The sequence below is a fragment of the Pongo abelii genome, chromosome 10 (assembly GCF_028885655.2).
Source record: "Pongo abelii isolate AG06213 chromosome 10, NHGRI_mPonAbe1-v2.0_pri, whole genome shotgun sequence".
In the NCBI taxonomy this organism is placed as follows: Eukaryota; Metazoa; Chordata; class Mammalia; order Primates; family Hominidae; genus Pongo; species Pongo abelii.
Window position 1 is genome coordinate 19,755,575 of NC_071995.2, and position 26,598 is coordinate 19,782,172.

Below are 26,598 nucleotides of genomic sequence, written 5' to 3' on the forward strand. Positions count from 1 at the left end.
CATATTTTTCTGACCTTTTATTTTATTTTATTTTATTTTTATTTATTTATTTATTTGAGATGGAGTCTCACTCTGTCACCCAGGCTGGAGTGCAGTGGCGTGATCTCGGCTCACCACAACCTCTGCCTCCCAGGTTCAAGTGATTCTCCTGCCTCAGCCTCCTGAGTAGCTGGGATTAAAGACACCCGCCACCACGCCCCGCTAATTTTTGTATTTTTAGTAGAGACGGCTTTTCACCATGTTGGCCAGACTGGTCTTGAACTCCTGACCTCAGGTGATCCGCCGCCTCGGCCTTCCAAAGTGCTGGGATTACAGGTATGAGCCACTGCGCCCGGCCTGGCCTTTTATTTTTTAAACAATATTTAAAGTCTCAAAAAAGAGAAGGCAACTAGTGTTTTACAAGTAAATCCTCTTGGGAAAAGAAGCAATAAGCTGGCTTAGGCTATTTATTATTTATAAAGTATCAATTTCCAAAAGAGACTAAGGCATCCATACAATAGAAACTCTTAAAACATTAAGACAGTTAGAACATTAAATCAGGAGCAAGAGAACAAGATGGCAGGACCTAATGGGGACACTCCTCCCCTGGGGGTGGCAAGGGGGAATAATTGTACTAGAAAATATAAAAGCAGTCTTCCTTTTTTGCTCTGCCAACTGTGATGTGCGGAACTAAAATTTAAATTCAACTGCAAAGAATTCAGTTCATATTTTGTCATTCATCTTCCAACTACAATAAAAAAGTGCTGAAGAAATTGCAGCTATAGCTCTCGTAGTCTGTTTCATAAATGTTTGTGGAATACCTCCTATGTACTAGGTTCCCTTGAAGTATCTCAGAGTTTAATGAGAAAGAGGGACATGAATAAATAATCCCAATGCAATATGATCAATTTTGGTTGCATTTCTTTCTGTAAGTACTATGGTATAGGCTTTGAGCGGCTGGAGGGGATAAAGGCCCTTAACTCAGGAGAGAGAGAAAAAGCATTAGCAACACTTCATGTAAGAGTGACATTTGGGCTGGGACTTAAAGGATGAAGATCAATTTTCCAGATGGAAAAGAAGGAGAAGAATATTCCCAAAAGAAACCACGCATGCAAAGAACAGAAGGAGAAAGACCACAGCATTTCAGGAAACTGTTGGGTTGATGATAAAGTTTTAAAGATAGCTTAGAACCTTGCAAGACTTTAGGGCAGGTGCTGTAGATCTTTAGAACAGGGAAGTGAAATTACCCTATTTGAGTTTTAGAAGAAAACTGGGTGTTGCAATTTGGAGAATGAATGAGAAGAAGGGTGAAATTAAGGTAAGGAAGGAAGCTGTACTAATTAGAGTTCTCAAGAGAAACAAAATTAATAGGGGTATGTGTGTATACATAAATGCTGTATGTATGCATATATATGGGGGAAGAGATATTTATTACAAAGAAATGGCTTACAATTATGGAGTCTGGCAAGTCTAAAATCTGTAGAATGAGCTATCAGGCTGGAGACCCAGTGAGAGCCAAACCTCCAGTTCCAATCTGAAGGCAATATATATATGTGTGTATATATATGTATATATTCTGATAAATATATATGCCTGATATATATTTTATATATATATTTTATATATAATATAAATAATATTATTTATTATATTTTATATAATATATATTATATATTTTATATATTATTTTATATATATTATATATTATATATTATATATTATACATATGTTTTATATAATATATAATATATATTATATATAATATATATTATATATTATATATATTTTATATATATATTTTATATATATATATATATCAGATTGCCTTCAGATTGGAACTGGAACATTAGCTCTCCTGGGTCTCCAGCCTGATGTCATATATTTTTTATGTATCTATCCATATCTATATCTATATATAGATAGATAGAGATATATATATGTATATACGACAGTACATATATATGTATATATGACTATATATATATATATATATATATATATATATATATATATATATATGACAGCTAAGGATCACTGGGTGTAATGAAAGCCTTGATATAAAAGTAGTGGTCAAAAAAGAAAAAGGAAAAGTGGATTACCTCTGCTTTCTATAACCCAAGAAGCAGAAGAAAGTGTCAAACAAACAAACAAAAAAACCCTCTAGTACCCCCATAGAGAGAGGTTATCACATCAATGAAATAAAAACAGGATGCTTTAAAAACAAAAAGAGAGAGGAAACTTTCTGTTGTTATAAGCATTCTAATATTATTTGACCATTTAAATTATTCCTAGAATAGTTTCATAAGAATAAAATCAAATTAAAGAATAAATTTACTCCAACATAAAAGTTAAAATTCAGTAAATATTTCCAAATTTCTTCTGGCAAACAACTTCTGCCTTTCTGTTTACTGAGTCTCAGGACAAAAGCCTTCTAATGGCTTTCTCCCCATCTCCATTGTCAGAATAGCAGTTCTCTGTCCCCATCAGGATGCCTCAGAGATTCTGGACTTCATATTCAAAAGAACAGATGGGAAGCAGTCACTGTAGACCCTTCGTCTTAATTGTCTCATCAGATTTTGGCAGTGTGTTGTTTTCTCTATGATCATTTCTACAGAAACAAATTCTGTCAATCACCTAGATGTATTTAGTATGCATAAGGTTGCCATGCCTTTGCCTGTGTCTTATTATCCACAAACATGAGGTCTTTTAATATCACACTTTCATTTATTCATTCATTCATTCATCCAAACAATAATCCTAAATGAGCTCCTACTATGTACCAGATGCTTACTATTGCATTTTGTAAAATTATTTTTCTGCTATGTATGATTTCCCTACTTAGAGATCAGAGCAAAGAAATCCTGTGCAAATGTTCTGCCCAAAACTCTGGGAGGTGAAACCTTGCAGAAGCTCTCTGCACTTCTGACAGGAGGTCAGCAAGACAAAGGACTGTTTGGGATGCCAAGAACAGAGAGGACCTGAGGCAAAACCACTGGGCAGAATTGTGTGGAAAGCTTTCAAGTTTTCCTGTGCCTTTGCATATCTACAACATATTTTGAAATCTTTCAGCATAACCAATGTAATATTACATACATTTTGGTTTCAATTATAACCCAAGGTTCGGTTAGGTACCCAGATCACAAACTAAAATCCCAGGAGTAGTCAGCTGGCATTCCAATCAGAAAGTTCACACTCCAGAGACAGCCAGTATGAACATACACTTTCTGCTATCCATGTCTCCATCAATATTAGAAGCTTTACTAGTTGGCATAATAAATATTAAAAATGGGGTGCCATTGTGGAAATTAGTGAACTTCAAGATAATTTGTTCAATGAACAGAATGAGAAAATCCACCCAGATTTATAATCTGTCTCCTTAAGGATAACACCTGAAAACTTCACCCTTAAATGAACCTGTGTCCAATCACTAAGTCAGAAAATTCCCGCTTTCCTGATGCCAACTTATAGGCACAGGATTCTGCTGCCTCTGGCTATTGTTGCATTCAAGTAAACACTTCATGTAAACTTTTCATACAAAGAAGTAGTTGGAGCACCCAAAAGAACAGAGAGCTAGGACTTCATTAATCTTACAGAACAGTTAGTATAAATATTTTGCGGTCTGTTCACTATTAAGTATTTTTTTCAGTAAAGTCTGTATTTGTGGCATAATTTTTGGAGAGTAACACAATTTCGTGGTTGCTACTACTATATACTAAAATAATCTAAGGCTGTACAAGACCAAACTGGTTTAGGTTTACAACAGCCCCCACGGAAGGCACAGAATTAGTTGACAGAATGAAGATCTCTGAAGGAATTTTGTGGTTGTGACAAGGGCATAGTGCTCCATAAGGACCTTGAGTCATACAGCTGGGGATTAGTAAGAACATAAGTATTTCGATGGAAACTACTGGAAAGCCGGGACTAAGTCTGGAAACCATACAGGACAATCTCACAGATGGCAGCGTGTACAACTACTGACCATGGCCCGGGGCCATGAGAGTAGTTAAATGCAGTGAGGTAAAATGAAGTGAAGGACTGCCAGAAATTGACTAAAATTATGGTTACTTCCATTGGGAAGACTAGAGTCTCTAGAGAGATATCAAATTGGAATTTAAAAAACAATTTAATAATTTTCCTTCCTTACATATCTAAGTCTTGGGTTTTGAGGAATTCATACTCACTATATTCCATGCAAGGAAGAAAAATTCTGTCTCTCTTCATCTTTATCTAAAATACCTTTTATTTTAAGGCTTAACACAAACTGTTACATTTTCTCCTCCAGTAGCTCTTCAGAAGTGACTTCATGAGACTCTTTTTAGTGACCCAAAGTCTGGTCCAACAATCAAGAAAATATTAATGTCTTTTATATTAGTCCATTTTTACACTGCTTTAAAGAACTACCTGAGACTGGGTAATTTATAAAGAAAGGAGGTTTCATTGAATCACAGTTCTGCATGGCTGGGGAGGCCTCAGGAGACTTACAATCTTGGGGGAAGGCAAAGGGGAAGCAAGCACATCTTACATGGCTGCAGGAGGCAGTGGGGGGAACGGCCAAACACTTTTAAACCATCAGATCTCATGAGAACTCACTCACTGTCATAAGAACAGCATGGGAGAAACTGCCCCTATCATCCAATCACCTCCCACCAGGTCCTTTCCTCTATACCTGGGGATTACAGTTCAAGATGAGATTTGGGTGGGGACACAGAACCAAACCACATCATTCCACCCCTAGTGCCTCCCAAATCTCATGTCCTTCTCACATTTCAAAACACAATGATGCCTTCCCAACAGTCCCCCAGAGTCTTAACTCATTTCAGCATTAATCCAAAAGTGCAAGTCCAAAGTCTCATTGAGGCAAGGGAAGTCCCTTCCACCTATGAGCCTGTAAAATCAAAAGCAAGTTAGTCACTACAAAGATAAAATGGGGGTATAGGCATTGGGTAAATGCTCCTATTCCAAATGGGAGAAATTGGCTAAAACAAAGGGGCTAGGGGTCCCAAGTAAGTCAGGAACCCAGCAGGGCAATCATTATATCTTAAAGCTCCAAAATAATCTCCTTTTAACTCCATGTCTCACACTCAGTGCATATCGATGCAAGAGATGGGCTCCCAAGGCCTGGGGCAGCTCTGCCTCTGTGGTTCTGCAGGGTACAGCCCCTGAGACTGTTTTCATGGGCTGGTGTTGAGTGCTTGTGGCTTTTCCAGGTGCACAGTGCTAGCTGTTAGTAGATCTCCCATTCTGGGGTCTGCAGGAAGATGGCCCCTTTCTCACAGATCCACTAGGCAGTGCCCCAGTGGGGACTCTGTGTTGGGTCTCCAACCCCACATTTCCCCTCTGCATTGCCCTAGTAGAGCTTCTCCATGAGGGCTCCACTTCTGTAACAGATTTCTGCCTGAACTTCCAGGCATTTCCATACATCCTCTGAAATCTAGGTGGAGGCTCCGAAAGCTCAACTCTTGTTTTCCGCATACGCACATACCCAACACCACCTGGAAGCCACCAAGGCTTGGGGTTTGAACCCTCTGAAGCAATGACCCAACTGTACCTTGGCCTATTTTAACCACAGCTGGAACTGGAGCAACTGGGACGCAGGCCACCATGTCTCAAGGCTGTACAGAGCAGCAGGGCCCTGGGCCTGGCCCACAAAACCGTTTTTTCCTCCTAGGCCACTGGGCTTGTGATGGGAGGGGCTGCCATGAAGATCTCTGAAATGCCCTGGAGACATTTTTCCCACTGTCTTGGCTATTAACGTTCAGCTTCTCTTTACTTACGCAAATTTCTGCAGCTCGTTGCTTGAGTTCCTCCCTAGAAAATGAGTTTTTCTTTTCTACCATATGATCAGGCTGCAAATTTTCCAAACTTTTATGCTCTGCTTCCCTTTTAAACATAAGTTCTAATTCCAGTTCATCTCCTTGTGAACACATATGATTTAATGCTTTTAGGAACAGCCAGGTCACATCTTGAATCTCTGCTGTTTAGAAATTTATTCTACCAGATACCCTAAATCATCTCTCTCAAGTTCAAAGTTCCACAGATCTCTAATGCAGGGGCAAAATGCCACTAGTCTCTCTGCTAAAGCATAGAAAAGGAACCTGTGCTCCAGTTCCAATAAATTCCTCATCTCCATCTGATATGATTTGGCTCTTGGTCCTCACCCAAATCTCATCTTTAATTGTAATCCCCATGTGTCAAGGGAGAAACCTGATGGAATGTTATTGGATTGTGGGGGCAGTTTCCCTCATGCTGCTCTTGTGATAGTGAGGGAGTCTCACAAGATCTGATGGTTTTAAAAGTGGCAGTTTTTCTTGTGCTTGCACTTCACTTCTCTCATCTGCCACCATGTGAGACATGTCTGCTTTTGCTTCTCCCATGATTGTAAATTTCCTGAGGCCTCCCCAACTGTGTGGAACTGTGAGTCAATTAAACCTCTTTTCTTTATAAATCACCCAGTCTTGGGTATCTCTTTATAGCAGTGCAAAAAATGGACTAATACAACATCTGAGACCACCTCAACCTGGACTTCATTGTCCATATCACTATCAGAATTTTGGTCAAAACCATTCAACAAGTCTCTAGGAAGTTCCAAACTATCCTACATCTTCCTGTCATCTTCTGAGCCCTCCAAACTGTTCCAACCTCTGCCCATTCCCCAGTTCCAAAGTCACTTCCACATCTTCAGATATCTTTATAGCAGTGCCCCACCTCTCTCAGTACCAATTTTCTGTATGAGTCCATTTTTACACTGCTATAAAGACCTACTTGAGACTGGGTAAATTATAAAGAAAAGAGGTTTAATTGACTCACACTTCCACATGGCTGAGGAGGCCTCCGGACACACAATCATGGTGGAAGGCAAAGGGGAAGCAAGCACGTCTTACATGGCAGCAGGGGGAAGGGGAAGCTGCCAAACACTTTAAACCATCAGATCTCATGAGAACTCACTTGCTATCATGAGAACAGCATGGGGAAAACCACCCCATGATCCAATCACCTCCCACCAGTTTCCTCCCTCAACACGTGGCGATTACAGTTCAAGATGAGATTTGGGTTGGGACACAAAGCCAAACCACATCATCTTCTAAAACATCTATTTCTTTTCAGAAAGGGTGTCTTTTTAAAATTGACACATAATAATTGTATTCAAATGTCTGTTTTATAGAAAAAACTCTCTTCACTTCTGACAACAGATGAGTGGGGTTTTCCAAGCAATACTCCAACTCTCTGCAGACCCAACTGGTGTCCTACAATTTAACTTCTGTCACAATCTACCTGGAGATCCACAGTTTTAAGGGCTCACTCCCACAAGACTGCCCCTAACCACCACTTGATACTCCAGGTTATCACCTGTAATTTGACCAACTGGCTGTAAATCAGAGGTTCCCATGACCCCTTCCTCAGATTTGAGTATTTGCTGTAGTGGCTCACAGAACTCAGGAAAGCACTTTACTTACCATTACCCATTTATTATAAAAAGGATCCAACTCAGGAAGCCAAATAGAAGAGATGCATAGGCTCAGGTATGTGAGAAGGGATGTGGAACTTCCATGCCCCCAGTAGATTTGCCACCCTTTCAGCACTTTTATGTGTTTACCTACCTGGAAGCTCCCCAGACCTTCTCCTTTTGAGGTTTTGGGGAGGATTCATTGGGCATCGTTAATTAAATCATTGGCCATTGACTATTGAATCAATCACCAGTTCTGCTCACCTCCCTTAGGTCAGGAGGTGGGGCTAAAAGTTTCAAGCCTGTAATCACGTGGTTGGTTCACTCTGGCAACCAGCCCCCACTGGACACTTTCCAGGAGCCCCAGCCACCAGTCATCTCATTAGCACACAAAAGACACCAACCACTTCACAAATTCCAAGACTCATAGGAGCTGTGTGCCAGGAAACTACAAAGACCAAGTATATACTTCTTGTTGTAAATCATAATATCACACTTAAAATCCGGGAGAAAAGAAAAACAATATCTTAAGTGTGTAGGTATGTTTCGTGATAGGGAAGGACATGGTGGTGAGGAAAAAGTTATATTGAATCCATCCCTAGGAATTTTATTTCCTGAGAAAGGCTGATAAAATCAACTTGCATTCAGCAAATGCGTTAACTATAAGCCAGGCATTGTGTTAGGAAGACACTAGTTTTATCAAGATGAATTAAAATATTTTCTGACACCAAGTAGGAAGACAGACAATACAATGTGCTAAGTGCTGTGATGAGGTTAAGTACAGAGCCAATGTTGAGTGGTGGAGAGAGACCAGTTCTGATTGGGGAAGTCTGAAAAGACTTCTAGAAGGGATTTTATTCAAACTAAGTCCGAAATTGTCCAACAGAGTATGACCTTTCCAAGCAGCACTAACAGAATATGCCAAGTAGAAATGAATGAAAACACATGGAGTATGGGAGTACTGGAGAATTATGAGTGGGTGGATTATGTAACCCCTAGTGAGAGGTTATTTTGGAAGAATAAAGTGTGGTCAGATTATGAAGACTCATGGATGTTTGTCCAAAGAGACTGGCTTTTATGAGGCCAGCTATTTTTCATTCAATAGGCTTTTAGGTTCCCAAAAGTGCCCTAATGGAAGCACAGGGTGGGTCAAAAGGTCAAGTTTCTGGCCCCCCTACTCCACCTCACTGCACTTCTTCTCTCTTATGTATCTCTTTTAGATTTTTAACTTGGAAGAAGAGCTTAGTTGTTATTTTTAAGTTTTAAAATCACTCATGTAAACAAGAGTCATAAAAGCTTTTTAAGAAAGTTAAGTGACTGTACTTATATTTTAGAAAGCTAATTTTGGCTGTGAGGTGGGGGAAAGGATTAGAGAAAGAAAACGTAAAAGGTAGAAAAAAAATACGACTGTTAAAAATAGCCCAGACAGGCAGGGCATGGTGGCTCATGCCTGTAATCCCAGCACTTTGGGAGGCAGAGGAGGGTGGATCACAAGGTCAGGAGTTCAAGACCAGCCTGGCCAATATGGTGAAACCCCATCTCTATTAAAAATACAAAAATTAGCTGGGCGTGATGGCACGCACCTGTAATCCTAGCTGCTTGGGAGGTTGAGGCAGGAGAATCATTTGAACCCGGGAGGTGGAGGTTGCAGTGAGCCAAGATTGTGCCCCTGCACTCCAACCTGGCAACAACGCGAAACTCCATCTTAAAAAAAAAAATAGCCAGACAAGGAATGACAAAGGGTCCAAATCAAGGTAGTGAAAGTAGGGATATGAACAGAAGTAGGAAGAGAGAACAGATTCAAGAGATATTTTAGAGTTTGAATTGATCGCTATTTACAACTCCTACAACACATGCAGTAGTTTTTGACAGTGTTTGAGCAGAGTTGTCAGGAAACTCTGCACACACTTTCCTTTTCCATTTGTGGACTGGTATAATGTCAGCTGCTGCACTTCAACTCCAGTATTACCACAGGGAGGTGAGATAAGGGCCTCTTATAACATTCCAAAGCTTCTAGGTTGATGAGAGTAACTGTTTGTTGACTGATGTGATTTTGTGGAAAGCTGCTTTAAATTTAGCAGCTCATGATTGAACATGGAAAAAGCCACCAACACAGAGTGTTCATTTTGTTACCCAAACACCAGGGGTGAGGTCATTTTTTGCCACACAGAAAGCCAATCACTGAGATGAGGATTGCCAGGAAAGAAGGCTTTTTATTCACGTGATGTCAGCCCAGGAAAATGGGAGATCAGTCTCAAATCTGTCTCCCCTACCAACTGAAATTGAGGGCTTTATGTATCAGGGGGAGGAATGTAAGTACGTGCTGGAAAACAGGAATTAGGAAGGGGAAAGGAGGCAATCCTGACTAACGGGGGGTCAGGCATCTCATCGTACGGATGCAGTGTTCTGGTGCGTTTCAGTCCCTTGCCTGAGGGTTGGTTTCCTGAGGATGGAACTCAGATAAGACAAATATAAGTTTCATGTCTTAAGACCTGGAGGACCAATTTCTATGTTTATTCAAAAAATCCAAAAATATCAGCTCTGTGGGAAATTGGGCTGGTTTCAATTTGATTTATCCATTGCTGAAGACTGATGTGGTATTTTGTTGCCTCTTTTGTTCTCTCTCCTTCATTCTCTAAAAATAATATTTTAGTCCAAGAAATTCTAAGAAAAGAATTTTGGAAAAATAAATTTAGTAAATGAAGCAAGCCATCGATATGGTTTATTTTGTTGTTATGCTACACTCTTTGTTGTAATGTCATGTGATAGAATGTTTGGCCAAGATTGATCCTTACAGTGGGCTGGCCTTGTAAATGTGCAGAGAGGATCCCATTGTGATTTAAGATGTGATGGTGAGATGCTCATCCCTTATTTCATGCACTCAATTATTCAGTAACTATTTTCTAAGCACCTACTTTGCAAAAAGTCTTTAATCGGTAGGCACTGAGTGTACAGTGGAATGCAACATCAAAGTGGTCTTAGTCTAGTAGAGCTTTCAGTCTTAGCAGGGGAGACAAACATTAAGCAACTAATTATACACATAATTATTTGATCACTGTTGTGATAACTGCTTTGAAAATGAAAGAAATCCTACTTCACCCAGTCTCCACTTCCATAAGGAAGTGACTTGTGGCTTGAGAGCTGCAGGACAAGTTTCTTCTGCAAATGAATGGGGAAAAGAAATTCAGGCAGAATAGACACTGTAAAGCTGGAGCATGGGCACTAAACAGCTAGGAAAAGGCCACTATGGCTGAAGGACAGAAATTAACAGGGAGAGTGGCCAGATGAATTAGGAAAGGTCAATCATACTGAGATTGGTAGGCCACGTTAAGGTTTGGTGTTAGCCTAAAGTCCTAAGGAATACATTGACAGAATTTGAACAGGTTTGGGGTCAAATAATGAGGCACATTTTGAAGGACCTCTCTGACTTCTTGGTGAAAAACAGATCAGAATAACACAGAAGTGGATTGAGAGAGAAAAAACAAGTGGATTTATCAGAAACTTCCTCCAGTTTCCCAGCTGCAGGCCCTGACACCAACAACTGAAGTTCCAGAGATGAATCTAGCCTAGGTTCTATATAGAACTAGGCTTGGCTCAGATGTACCAGGCAGCAGAGTGTGAAATGAATCTTCCTGCTCTAAGTTTGATGTCCTCTGCCTGGCATGCCCCAGGCCACTAGACCACAGATGTGCCCACTCCAGCACTGTCGTCCAGGGCCAAGTTCTGGCTACAGTTTCAGGGTTCCCTTTTGCCCTCCATTTACGAAACAGGACTGGAGCCTTTTTCTGAAACCTGCCTTGATTCCTGCCCACAATCACAAGCCTCTAAATTCCACAGTCGTTCACTATAAGCCTGATTGGCCTCCCAGAAGAACAGCGCCTTCCCAAATAAAGTGCCTTTCCACCAGCTGCTGCACCTTCAGCTGTTGATTCCCTCATCGGTCTCCCCTTTGCCTCAGGTCCAAGTCCTTAACTGGACCCTCTTCTAGTCTCTCCAAAAATGCCTCTGAGCTGAGGCTGCTGGATTCATAAAAATAAGCTACAATAAATACCTCACCATGGCGAAGTATCTGTCTAGAAGAACTTCCCTTTAGCAAAAGAGAGCTTTCTTACTCTTTTGAGATCACAAGGTAAGATTTCTTTTTTTAAAATTCCACTGAAAGTACCATTCCAGTGCTCTTTAAGCACTGATGCATGCAGTTATCAAAAGAATCAGGGCCGTGTTTTATGACAAGTGTCGTAAGCTTTGCAAGCTCAAAGTTTTTTCTCAAAAAATATTTAATTGTTTAGGTTTGTTTGCTTTTAACCAACCTGTGTGTCTAACTCCCATGTTTTTCTGATTTACTGCAATAAAAGTGATACACTTTGGTGCAGAGAGATATTGGGATGTCAAAAGTGTTATGAGTCAAGGAGCTACTGGCTTTTAATCTGTAGCAGGTGTGCTGTTAGATTTAATAAGCATTTCTGGGTAGTCAGGGTCTTTTTTTTTCTTTCTCTATAAACAGGCCTTGTAAGATTTAAATCAAAATACGAAATATAATCCTACAAATAATTCTCCACCCTTACTTTTTCTCTACTCCTGAAAGAAAAGAGTTAGAAGAGAAAAGATTTCCCTGAGTTTACTGGTCTGTATTGCTTTTTCTTTTGTTTCCTTTTTTGCTTTTCCAGTTCAGGCAAGACAGGACCCTCTGTAAAAATTAACTAGCATCTCATAGGACAGAAATCTGAAAAACATTAATAGGTTTCAAGATAATATATTCTAAAACTCTGCGTTTGTGCTTCCTTTTTAAAGACCTTTTTCTAAAAATAGAATTCTCAGGGTGACCAGAACAAATGCAGATTGGATGAAAAACGTTTCTGCCAAATTGTGAGACTGATGTGAATTGAAGTAGCTGAAATGTAACCCCATGTTATTATAATCTGAAGTGTTAAAGCGTGCCCTTCATCTAAGAAATGCAAAACATTTTCAAAACAAGCATCACGTGACACTCAGCAAAACAGGTCATATTATTACAGCTCTCCAGAGGAGGTAACTTGTAGAGCAGAGACTTTGGGATGTTTTGCTAAAATACTTTCTTTCTTAATGCAGCTCAGAATTACCAATTTTTTGAAATACTAGTTTTACATTTTATTCTGTTTGCTTGGTGTCTGTCAAAAACGCTAAACAATCGTATTATTTTTTAAGTTCCAAAGGATAGTAAAAATATGTGTAAGAGACAATGATGAAGTTTCAGGAGTTTGTATTTGGTAGACTTTTATGCTGTTTTGGAGTTCTCAACAACACTTGACTACTTTAGCACTTTGTACTCTGTTCTCAATTTGGGGATTTTTCTTTATCTTTTCTCTCAAGTGCTCTTCTAGCATGTATTTCATAATCTGTGGATTAGTTTAATTTTTCTGCAATGATGAAAACATCAAAGAGCTTTAGACACTTGAGCTGCCAGTTGGAAATTGCAACTCCCAGCTGTATCTAAGCAGAAATAAATAAGCCCCAAAAGGAGAGGTAGGTAGTAGCCTCAAAGAGATCCAGTCGCAAAGCCTCTGTGGGAATTATGGAAGAACAATGTTTCTGCTCACTAGATATATGAGCGTCGTGGCAGGGAGACGAAAATCTGAGGCTAGAGAAAAACAGGAGCAGTACCAGAGGCCTTGGCTTCCCACGGCACATTTGTCAGGAGAGAATTAATTGTTCTTTTCAAATAATTTCAAGAGAGCTTCCCACCTAATGATATGCCCTCCATTTGGTTCATCTTTTGTGTTCTATTCTTTTTATTTCCTTTGTTTATTTTACATAGATGCTTAAGCCTCTGGCTCTTATAATTTCTCAAACTAAAGTCAGTGATTTATTTTTTTTTTTGCTTTTGTGTATTCAGTGGGTTATTCCTAGGCATCTGATAAGCTCTAGCTATGTATTTGCCTTTTGTATTCTACAGGCATGGTGTTATCTAGCTATATTTTTAAAACCAATACTGAGAGTTATCTATTTCTATAATGTAGGATTTTCCCAACGTTCACTTATTCTGTTTGAGTCCTCGATCCTGCTCCATCTCCCTGTTTTTCTGAGCTGGCTTAAAGCTCTGACTTCTCTTCTGGAGGATGCTGCCTACCTTTGGCAAAGGAAATTTCAGAAGACCCATCATGGAAGGATGGGGTGGTTGAAAGTTCTTCCTTTTTGTTATAGTTCAATTTCTGTTCATTTATAATTCAAACATACACAACATAAATGGAAGCTGAATTCACGCACAAAACGGATAGAATTATCTGGTAAATGTTGGAGAACAAAGTTGAGGAAGGGCAGTGTGTGTGTGTGTGTGTGTGTGTGTGTGTGTGTGTGCGCGTGTGTGTGTGTGTTTAATTATCTTGATAATTACCAGAAAAACCATTTCTTTGTCTGAGTACTTTCGAAAAGGTGGCTCACTATACCCAGCTTTCACAGGACAGAAACATTTTTAATTTATCTAACCACAGGGAGTCAATTTTATGGGGCCTGAAGTGGTCCAGCTTGAAGAGGTACCCTTTAAGAAAAACAACAAAAATTTACATATCAAAAATTAGAAACAAAAATGAATATATGTTTGGAAAGAGAAAATAAATTGCAACAAAATACAATTTAAAAAAACAATACATACATTAAGCATCACTTAAGACAGAAAAATAGCATAATATTTTATTAATTGCCCAATAAACCTCTCTAATAGATGCGTTTTCCCTATTTTTTGGCTTCACACACTGGAAAAACATGCAAAATTAAGTGTAACACAAGAGGAATTCAAATACAGTTTTAAATTATTGCCATATTATATTGAGCTACCTAAATATAATCAAACTACTCCTATACTACATATGTTGACTAAGTTGATGGGTGTTTGTAAGAATTATGTCACTTGGGCACTTATTTTCAGTGTATTGCTGCATTGTTAGCAGTTTTGTGTGCTGTGTCATCTAGAGCCACTCATCTTTATTTTATATTATTTTATTATTGAGACAGGGTCTCTCGATGTTGCCCAGGCTAGCAACTACTGGGCTGAAGTGATCCTCCAGCCTCAGCCTCCTGAGTAACTGGAATGACAGGCTTAAGCCACTGCACCTGGCTAATAACTTCTCAACTTTATAAGGACACAATATGTCAGACACTGTAAGTGATCTGACATATTGGGATGTACTCTGCAGTATGCCAAGAGACATGATCACTATTTTAATACTCCTAAAGTTTGTAAAGTATGAACACAAGAATTAGATAAATTTTATCTTGCATGATTCTCATCCAACAACGGAAAAAATATAGTGTATTTACCTCTGTACAATCTGCATTATTAAGTATATTCCTGATAGGAAAGAATAGCCATTTTGATTAGGTAATAATAAGGGAATTCTCTGCTTCTAATTCCACATTTCTGAAGATTAGAAGAGTTTTCCACAGACTAGTTTCTGGCTTCATCTTTTTAAATCATTTTTTCTTTTCTACTGCGCACATACCTCAGGGCTGGGTGCTTTGGGACACGCATATCACAACATGATTTTTGGTCTTGCCCCTATGTGTCACAATACCAGGTGAACAGCAGAAGTTTTCTAGAAGTCATTCTTTCAAAGAAATGCCTCATTACACACAGAAGTGACTGCCAACTGCATCCCCCAAATGCCAGACACCAGGGTAAGCATGAGGAGGGAAAGTCTGAGCGAGGCAGCAATCTTAACCAATTGCAGCTGAAACTTTGCAAATTTTACAAAATTAGATGGTTGTGTGAACATCTTGCTAGGGTGCTTCCAGGACTTTGGAATGACCCATGGAAAGAAGGGCCATGCATCTTTAAGCTCCCATAGCTTCTCAGTCAAATTCTTCTGCACTTAACCTAACTTGATGTTTGAAAATGGAACAGTTGCTTTGATTTATCATGGATTAAATCATACATATTAATCATACGAATTAAAGGCATTTATTCTGTCTTAACATCTATAAAGGCCTGGCACGATGGCTCACACCTGTAATCGCAGCATTTTGGGCAGCCAAGGCGGGCAGATCACCTGAGGTCAGGAGTTCGAGACCAGCCTGGCCAACAGAGTGAAATCCCATCTCTACTAAAAATACAAAAAATTAGCCTGGAGTGGTGGTGGGTGCCTGTAATCCCAGCTACTCAGGAGGCTGAGGCAGGAGAATCGCTTGGACCCAGGAGGTGGAGGTTGCAGTGAGCCGAGATCGTGCCATTTCACTCCAGTCCGGGTAACAAGGGCGAAACTCCACCTCAAAAAAAAGCAAAAACAAAAACAAAATCTATAAGCATATTTGCAAACATATTGGAAAACATGGAAAAAACAATGAAAAGGCGTTTCAGTCATATAGCAAAATAGCTGATGTGTGTTATGTCAATGGCTTTCTTCTCACTTTGTTCTGTCTGCTTCCTATACTTAGCAATAAGAAAATACCGTAATTATTTCACTTAACTACCCCTCTGTTCTTAAGTGTCTCTTTTTCCTATAATTTTGTTATGTAAAAGGTATGGTTTAGAAGGTGCCAATCAGACCTCAGCTTTCCATTATGGACTATGCAAGGCCACAGAGATTTCGTACAACTATGATGGGACAAATAAATACAAATTTGTGAACAAAACTAAAGTATCTGTGAATCAGTTCAAATATCTACAGATAAGAAGTCATCTATTTTCTGAAACTACACACTAACTTAAACTTCCCAGTTTTTTCTTTTTTATTATTATTATTATTATACTTTAAGTTTTAGGGTACATGTGCACAATGTTCAGGTTTGTTACATATGTACACATGTGCCATGCTGGTGTGCTGCACTCATTAACTCGTCATTTAGCATTAGGTATATCTCCTAATGCTATCCCTCCCCCCTCCCCCACCCCACAACAGGCCCCAGAGTGTGATGTTCCCCTTCCTGTGTCCATGTGTTCTCATTGTTCAATTCCCACCTATGAGTGAGAACATGCCGTGTTTGGTTTTTTGCCCTTGCGATAGTTTACTGAGAATGATGATTTCCAATTTCATCCATGTCCCTACAAAGGACATGAACTCATCATTTTTTATGGCTGCATAGTATTCCATGGTGTTTATGTGCCACATTTTCTTAATCCAGTCTATCATTGTTGGACATTTGGGTTGGTTCCAAGTCTTTGCTATTGTGAATAGTGCCGCAATACACATACGAAACTTCACAGTTTTTTCTACTCCTCATTTATTAATTCAACAAATATTTGCTGCACATGGACCCTACAGCATGGTGGACCAGATAGCCATGATTCAAGTAATCAAACAGGCCAGGCGCAGTGGCTCATGCCTGTAATCCCAGCACTTTGGGAGGCCGAGGCAGGAGGATTGCTTGAGGTCAGGAGTTCGAGACCAGCCATGGCCAACGTGATGAAACCCCATCTCTACAAAAAATACAAAAATGAGCTGGGCGTGGTGGCGCATGCCTGTAATCCCAGCTACTCAGGAGGCTGAGGCAGGACAGTTGCTTGAACCTGGGAGGCAGAGGTTGCAGTGAGCCAAGATCTCACCACTGCACTCCAGCCTGGGTAACAGAGCAAGACTCTGTCTCAAAAAAAAAAAAAGTAATCCAACAAATAAACATTATAATGGCAAACTGTGATCTGTGCTATGCAGGAAACATTGTGAGGATAAAATGACAGGGAGATCTAATCTGCTGTGTTTTTCACTGGGCAAGAAGAGACAAGGACAGAGAAGGTTTCCTTGAGAAAATGGCATTTAATTTGGGCCTAAAGCATGAATTGCTATTAACACAGTTAATAAGAGGAGGAAACAGGTATTGCAGGTAGAGGGTATAGTATGTGAGAAGGTCATAAGAAAGCAAGGAGTAGAATCATTCAAAGAACTAAAAGAAAGTTTGTGTGCACAATGAGCAAGGAGGGGCACAGCACAGGACAAAGCTAGAAATAGGCAGGTCACATCATACAGACACTTCCAGGATTTGGGACAAGTGATGACAGCGTTTTAAACAAAGGAGAGCACAGTCAGATTTAAACCTTAAAAAAACATACTCCTGAGATAGAAGATGGAAAACTTGGGAGAAGTGATACTTCCCTATCATTTTTATCACTTGGACAATTACCATGTTCATGTTTTAATATTTATAAAATAACAACGAATACATTTTATTCCTAAGAGGGAGTGCAAACTAAAACAAGTGAACCTTGTTATATTTCAGAAGAATAACATAAACACGCAGGAGGGCATAGGGGGAGGAAAGGGCAATTCAAGTACGGGCATACTTCACTTTATTGTGCTTCCCTTTATTGCACTTCCAGATACTGTGTTCTTTACAAACAGAAGGTATGTGGCAACCCTGCCTCAAGCAAGTCTATCCAGCACCATTTTTCCAACACCATGTACTCACTTTATGTTCCTGTAGCACACTTCAGTAACTCTTGCAGTATTTCAAAATTCTTCAGTGTTATTATATCTGTGGTGATCTGTGATCAGTAACCTTTGATGTAACTACTGTAGAGGTTTGGGGGCACCATGAGCTGTGCCCATATAATACAGTGAACTTAATCAATAAATGTCGTGTGTGTTTTGACTGCTCCACTGATCAGCCGTTCCCTGTCTTTCTCCATCCCCTCAGGCTTCCCTACTCCCTGAGACAGGACAATATTGGAGCTAGGCCAAGTAATAACCCTACTATGGCCTCCAAGCGCTCAAATGAAAGGAAGAGTCCCATGTCTCTCTCTTTAAATCAAAAGCTAGAAATGGTTAAGCTTAGTGAGGAAGGCCTGTCAAATGCCGAGACAGGCCAAATGCTTGGCCTCTTGTGCAAACAGCTAGCCAAGCTGGGAATGCAAAGGAAAAATTCTTGAAGAAAATTAAAAGTACTACTCCAGTGAACACATGAATGATAAGAAAACAAAGCAGCCTTATTGAGATAGAGAAAGTTTTAGTGGTCTGGAGAGAAGGTCAAATCAGCCGAAACATTCCCTTAAGCCAAAGCCTAATCCAGGGCCAGTCCCTGACTCTCTTCAATCCCAGGAAGGCTGAGAGAAGTGAGGGAGCTCCAGAAGGAAAGTTTGAAGCTAGCAGATGTTGGCTTATGAGTTTAAAAAAAAAGAAGCCATCTTCATAACATAATAGTACAATGTAAAGCAGAAAGTGCTGATGGAGAAGCTACAGCAAGTTATCCAGAAGATCTAGCTAAGATCATTGATGAAGGGGGCTACACTCAATAACAGATTTTTCAGTGTAGATGAAACAGCCTTCTGTTGGAAGAAGATGCCATCTAGGACTTCCATAGATAGAGGTATGTCAATGCCTGGCTTCAAAGCTTCAAAAGACAGGCTGACTCTTGTTAGGAGATAAAGCAGCTGATGACTTTAAGTTGCAGCCAATGTTCATTTATCATTCTGGAAATCCTTAAGAATTACTCTTATAAATGGAACGGCAAAGTCTGGATGACAGCACATCTGTCTACAGCATGGTTTACTGAATATTTAAGTCCATTGTTGAGACCTACTGCTCAGGAAGAGTCTTCTTTCAAAATATTACTGCTCATTGGCAATACACCTGGTTACCCGAGAGCTCTCATGGAGATATACATGAAGATTAATGTTTTTATGCTGGCTCACCCAACATCCATTCTGCAGTTCATGGATCAAGAATTCATTGTGACTTTCAAGTTTTTTTATTCAAGAAATGTATGTCATGAGAAAAAGCTCAGCATCACTGATCATTACAGAAATGCAAATAAAAACCACAATGAGATACCATCTCACACCAGTCAGAATGGCTATTACTAACAAGCCAAAAAAAAAAACAACAAAAAAAAACAAAAAAAAAAAAAACAGATGCTGACAAGGTTGTGGAGAAATAGGAATGCATTTACACTGTTGGTGGGAGTGTAAATTAGTTCAACCATTGTGGAAGACAGTATGGCAATTTCTCAAAAACCTGGAGGCAGAGATACCATTTGACCCAGCAATCCTGTTACTGAATATATACCCAAAGGAATATAAATTATTTGTCTTTGTTCATTGCAGCACTATTCACAATAGCAAAGACATGAATCAACCTAAACACCCATCAACCTAAACACCCATCAATGATAGAGTGGATAAAGGAAATGTAGTACATATACACCATGGAGTCCCTATGCAGCCATACAAAGGAATGAGGTCATGTCCTTTGAAGGAACATGGATGGAGCTGGAAGCCATTATCCTTAACAAACTAATGCAAGAACAGAAAATCAAATACCTTAGGTTCTCACTTGTAAGTAGGAGCTGAATGATGAGAACACATGGACACATGGGGGAAACAACACATACTGGGGCCTGTCTGAGGATAGCAAGAGAAGGGAGAGCACCAGGAAGAATAGCTACTGGATGCTGGGCTTAATACCTAGATAATGGGATAATTTGTGCAGCAAACCACCATGGCACAGGTTTACCTATGTAACAAACCTGCACATCCTGCACATGTACCCCTGAACTTAAAATAAAAGTTGGAAATTTTTTAAAAAAGAAAGAAATATATGTCATAAGCCCATAGCTGCCATAGTTAGTGATTCCTCTAATGGATCTGAACAAAGTAAATTGAAAGCATTTTGGAAATGATTCATCATTCTAGGATGCCATTAACAACATTTGTGATGCAAGGAAGAAAGTCAAAAAAATCAACATTAAAAGGAGTTTAGAAGAAGTTTATTACAGTCCTCATAGATGAGTTTGAGGTATTCAAGACAAGTGGAGGAAGTAACTACAGATGTGGTGGAAATAGCAAGAGAACTAGAATTAGAAGTGGAGCCTGAGATGTAACTGAATTATTGCAATTTCATGATAAAACTTGAGTGGATGAGGAGTTGCTTCTTATGGATGAGCAAAGAAAGTGATTTCTAGAGATGAATCTACTCCTGGTGAAGATGTGTGAACATTATTGAAATGACAATAAAAGGTTTAGAAGATTTCATGAACTTAGCTGATAAGGCAGCAGAAGGGTGTTTTCTTTTCGTGAGAAAAAACAGTCAGTCAGTATGGCAGACTTCATTGTTGTCCTGTTTTAAGATATTGCCAAAGCCATCCCAATCTTCAACAACCACTACCCTGATCAGTCAGCAGCCATCAACGTTGAGGCAAGACCCTCATCCAACAAAAAGACTATGACTTGCTGAAGGTTCAGATGACTGCCAGCATTTTTTAGCAATAAAGCGTTTTTGTTTTTTTGTTTGTTTGGTTTTTGTTTTCTGAGTCTTGCTGTGTCACCAAGGCTGGAGTGCAGTAGCACAATCTCGGCTCACTGCAACCTCTGCCTCCCAGGCTCCAGCGATTCTCCTGCCTCGGCCTCCCAAGTAGCTGGGATTACAAGTGCATGCCACCACAGCTAGTTAATTTTTGTATTTTTAGTAGAAATGGTGTTTCACCATATTGGCCAGGCTGGTCTCAAACTCCTGACCTCAAGTGATCCACCCACCTCGGTCTCCCAAAGTATTGGGATTACAGGCATGAGCCACCGTGCTTGACCAATAAAGTGTTTTTTAATGAAAATATTTACATTGGGTTTTTTTGGACACAATGTTATTACCACTTAATAGACTACAGTATAGTGTAAACATAACTTTTATATGCACTGGGAAAACAAAAACTTTATAAGACTCACTGTATTTTGATATTCATTTTATTGTCGTGGTTCTGGAACCAAACCTGCAATATCTCCAAGACATACTTACAACTTTTTAACATGGCACTTTGACACTATACTTTCATTCTAAAGAAAATGAGCTGTAGTTAGATATTTAACATACGATATTTAATGTATATATTTTAAAAGAGGGAGAGAGGTAAAGAAATAGATTAATGGTATAGGTGTGCATATGTGTGCATACATACATATTTCTCAGCACTGTATTCTGAGAAATCCTAGAAGTAATCACCTCCCAAAAGCAATGAAAATGTGCCCAGATTTTGACTTCTAACTATAATTTTCACTGAAAAGAACCAGGGTTCTTTGGAGAAATGACTAATTCCAGCCTGGGACTCAGAAAGTATAAGATGAACCATATCTTATTATGGCAGAAAGTAAGGAATTGGTTCAAAAATGATAAGAAAGTTAAAAAAAAAAAAAAAAAAACCACAGGAGCCAATTTGAAAATGTCTTATGTGTCCAAATCTGGAAAAATTTCAGCAGGAAAATAATTATATTAAATGAAAGCCCATTAAAAGAAATACAAATGCATGAATTCATACTAATATAGAAAATACAGGAAGAGCCTGGGCAACACAGTGAGACTCTGTCTCTACCAAAAAAAAATTTTTTTTTTAAATTAGTCAGGTGTAGTAGTGCATGCCTGTGGTCCCAGCTACTTGGGAGGCTGAAGTGAGAGTGTTGCTTGAATCCAGGAGGTCAAGGCTGCAGTGAGTCATGTTTGTGCCACTGCACTCCAGCCCAGGTGACAGAGTAAGACTCTGTCTCAAAAAAAAAAGAAAAGAAAAAAAGCTTTTATATGACAAATCTGATAATCAACTTAGGCCAAAGTCATCAATGATACTTAAACTAGTGGGTGAATCAGAGATCTACATAGTCCTACAGTATACTATCTCCCCAGAAAATACTTGCTAATTAAAAGGAGAAAAATAGAAACTTTGCAATGGAGAACACTTTCACTGAGTAATCAAAGTTAACATCACCAGTATTAAGACAAATCAAATTCATGTGTCTCATGATACAATGCACTGAGAAGTAAACAATATCACTTTTGTATTACAGTATTCCAGCCAAAAATGCATAACCCAAATCTAATCGTAAGGAAACATGAAACCCAAACTGAGAAGCATTCTACAAAATAACTGGCCTGTATTCTTTTAAAATGTCAAGGACATGAGCAACTACTGCCGATTGAAGAATTATTCCAGATAAAATGAGACTAAAGAAATGTGACAACTAAGTACAGCATGTGATCCTAGACTGGGTACTGAACCCAGATTTTTTTCTTCATTTTTTTTTTTTAAAGTTTTTTCTTTTTTCAAATTTCTGTTTTAGGTTTGAGGGTACATGTGAAGGTTTGTTACATAGATAAACATGTGTCACGGAGGTTTGTTGTACATATGATTACATCACTCAGGTATTAAGTTCAGTACCCAATTTTTCCTTTTTTAATTTTTATTTCAAAATTTAAAACGACAGCTCCTCAAAAGTCATTGTTTAAATATTTTTTTAGGCCGGGCTTGGTGACTCATGCCTGTAATCCCAACACTCTGGGAGGCTGAGGCAGGTGGATCGCCTGAGGTCAGGAGTTCGTGACCAGCCTGGCCAACATGGTGAAACCCCGTCTCTACTGAAAATACAAAAATTAGCTAGGCGTGGTGGCGCACACCTGTAATCCCAGCTACTCAGGAGGCTGAGGCAGGAGAATCACTTGAACCCGGGAAGTGGAGGTTGCAGTGAGCCAAGACTGCGCCATTGCACTCCAGCCTGGGCGACAAGAGTGAGACTTCATCTCAAAAAATAATAATAATAATAAATAAAATAAAAATATTTTTTTAAAAAGCAAAAGACTGAAAGAAAATGTTTGTAAATTACACATCTAATAAGGATGTGTATCCAGATTATATAAAGAACTCTTAAAAAGTAACAATAAGAAAACAAACAACCCAATTTTTCTTAATGGGCAAAAGATTTGAACAGCATTTCACCAAAGAAGATGTATGATGACAAATAAGCACATGGAATAACACTCCACATCATTAGTCATTAGAGAAATGAAAATTAAAGCCACAATGAGATACCACTACATACCTATTAGAACTGACAAAATAAAAAAGACTGTAAGAAGTGATAGTAAGGATGTGGCACTACTAGAACTCTCACACACTAGTAGTGAGAATGTAAACTGGATCAATCACTTTGGAAACAATTTGGCAATTTCTTAAAATCTTAAATATACACTTATCATGTGATCCAGCCATTCTACTCCGGAGTGTTTACCCAAGAGAAGCATAAGCCTAAGTTCTTACAAAGACTTGTCCATAAATGTTCACAGTAATTTCATTTATAACAGCCAACCACTTTCCACTACCTCAATTGATGTGACATCTAGTTCAAGTCACATCATCTCTAGCTTTAATTATTATACCATCTTCCTACTTCTGTCCTGTCCCCAGCCCCAACAGTATAATCTCAAAATAGCAGCCAGAAGATTTATTTTCTTTTTTTTTCTTTTTTTTTATTATTATACTTTAAGTTCTGAGGTACATGTGCAGAATGTGCAGGTTTGTTACATAGATATACACATGCCATGCTGGTTTGCTGCACCCATCAACCTATCATCTACATTAAGTATTTCTCCTAATGCTATCCCTCCCCTAGCCCCCCACCCCCCAACAGGCCCCGGCGTGTGATGTTCCCCTCCCTGTGTCCATGTGATCTCGTTGTTCAACTCCCACTTATGAATGAGAACATGTGCTGTTTGTTTTTCTGTTCTTGTGTTAGTTTGCTGAGAATGATGGTTTCCACCTTCATCTATGTCCCTGGAAAGGACATGAACCCATCCTTTTTATAGCTGCATAGTATTCCATGGTGTATATGTGCCAGAAGATTCTCTAAAGCATCAAGTTCTACATGAGTACTTACATGATCTGATCTGCCTTGCTTCACCCACCCACCTATCTACCGACATCATCCCCTATCACTCTCCTTTACATTCCTCATGCTCAGCCACAGCATCTCATTGCTTTTCCTCAAATACACCGAACACGGTCTTTCCCTGTGGATTTTGCACTTGCTGTTTCCTCTGCCTGCACTTTCTTTGCCCACATATCCACATAGATGGCTCCGTCACTTCCTTCAGACCTCTGCTCAGATGCCATCTTTTCATTAGGGGTTCTTTTGAAGAATTCTATGTAAAATAGCTAGCTTTTCACCACTACCATTGCTCCTTTTGCCCCTTCTTGATTTATTTCTCTGTAGTATTCCTCACCAACTAACATGCTATCTATTTACTTGTTTCTTTTTTTTTTTTTTTTTTTTGAGACAGGGTTTCACTCTTGTTGCCTGGGCTGGAGTGCAATGGCGCAATCTCAGCTCACTGCAACCTCTGCCTCCCGCCTCCCAGGTTCAAGCAATTCTCCTGCCTCAGCCTCCCGAGTAGCTGGGATTACAGGCATGCAGCACCACACCCGGCTAATTTTGTATTTTTAGTAGAGACAGGGTTTCTCCATGTTGGTCAGGCTGGTCTTGAACTTGCAACCTCAGGTGATCCGCCCACCTCGGCCTCCCAAAGTGCTGGGATTACAGGCATGAGCCACCGCGTCCGGCCCTTACTTGTTTCTTTATTGTTTTCTCTTACTATTACTGCAATATAGGCACCATAAGAGTAAAAACTTTGCTTTGTCTACTGCTGTATCTCCCAGCAACTAAAGAATGGCATATGAATGTTCGATAAATTCTTTTTTATTAAATGCATTAATAAGTGCATTATCTTTAATCTTTTGTTTGACAAATTGATCAATGTTTTCTGACATATTACAAGTATTTTTAAGTGAAAACCCTTTACATTTATTTTGTCTCATATTTGTATGTGCCGTGTTTTAACATGAGTGGTCATTGTCCATTACTTCCTTCCCTCCCTCATCCCTCCTCCTATCAGTCCATTCATTTTTAAATGCGACAATGCTCCCTGATCCATATCCTTGTGCTATTCCAAAGTGTTATGCCGTTTTCTCTACTTCATTTCTGAAGATTCGTGCTACCTGGGGAGGGGAAGAAGTGTCAGACGACAGTGCTTAGAATGTACAGTAGGCATTTTTCTAGTAGTTTGGAAAGGAACCAACACTTAAAACATAGAAGAAAGGAGGAAAGAAAAGAACAGTGGCTCTTCCTGGCAGCACTATTTTCTTAACCCTGATTCTCTGGTTACTCAAATAGCACATGGCATTTTATAGCTGCTGCTTTTATAATGTCTTAGATCATCGTGATGATTGAGAGGCATAATTTGATCACCTGCTGTCAATGGTCATGGATGCATGTTAGTTATCACAATGTATAACTGAATTAATAGAGCAGAAATTTGTCCAAAATAGCCGCACTGTTTTTTCATCTCCAGTCTCTGATTGCATGCTACTGGTCATTGCTGGTACTTAACTAGCACAATATAAGCTTCTTGCTGTGATGCCATTTTCTCACCCAGTCTGGCTGAGGTAACCTAGTTGCTTACAGAAAGAAAACTGACTCAGGAGTTGCTAAGATGCTTTGCTTCTTAAAGAATCGTTATAATATGATCTATGTGAGGGATGTGAGATGAGTTGAAAACAACCAAAGAACCAAAAATAGGAATAAATCCTGAGAAGGGGGATTTGAAAGCTTTTAGGAACATAAAAGAAGCAAATGTAAGAAATGAAATGTAAGAAATGACAGAGGGAAGATTTTGCTGCGCTTCCAACTGACAGTAGAGATAGAGGAAAGGAAAAGAGGAATACTAAATGGCAAAAGAGCTCACCATCAGATAGTTATCTCCTCTGCACGGAATGAACAAGGTTGAAATTAAACAGACAGTATTTACAGAAATGACTTAACTGGTAGATATCTTTTAGATCAAACCTCACTACTGGTGAAGATGTTACACCTACTCGTTTTCAGGTTTCCCCAACCTTGAGTAACCTCACCATATACCCCTCTGCTATGCTTCCTGACCTAAATACCCCAATTGTTACTGCTTCCTGAAGTGAGTCATAACACTGCATACTCCAAGACTACAAAACGAGGTGTTAGGACCCAACAGATGATTGCCACTGGTATTTTTAATCCTAAAAAAAAATTTACACAAAACACTTTACACTACCCTTGTACTCACAGATCACCCTGCAAGATATCAGACCCCTATCCAGAGTACCAGAAGGAAAGCTCACTACTTCTTCCCTTTGATTCTCTTCCCTCTTCCTACACAGACTTAATGAAGACATCTGCCTGACAATATTCAGCTTGTCAAATTAGACAAGAAACAGCCAAATCTGCCTTGTCATCTGTGTCCAAAAAAAAGGAATCTAAAGAAAAGATGTCAGAAATATACATATGCTTTATCTTGCCCTCAGCCCATTCTTGCTAATTATAAAAAAGAATGATGGATGCTAAATGGTTTTACACTTCTCTTAATTTTGATGTTCCCTTATGAAAAATGAATCTTTATTACCACTGGAGCCCATGAACAGCGTGCACAAACTGG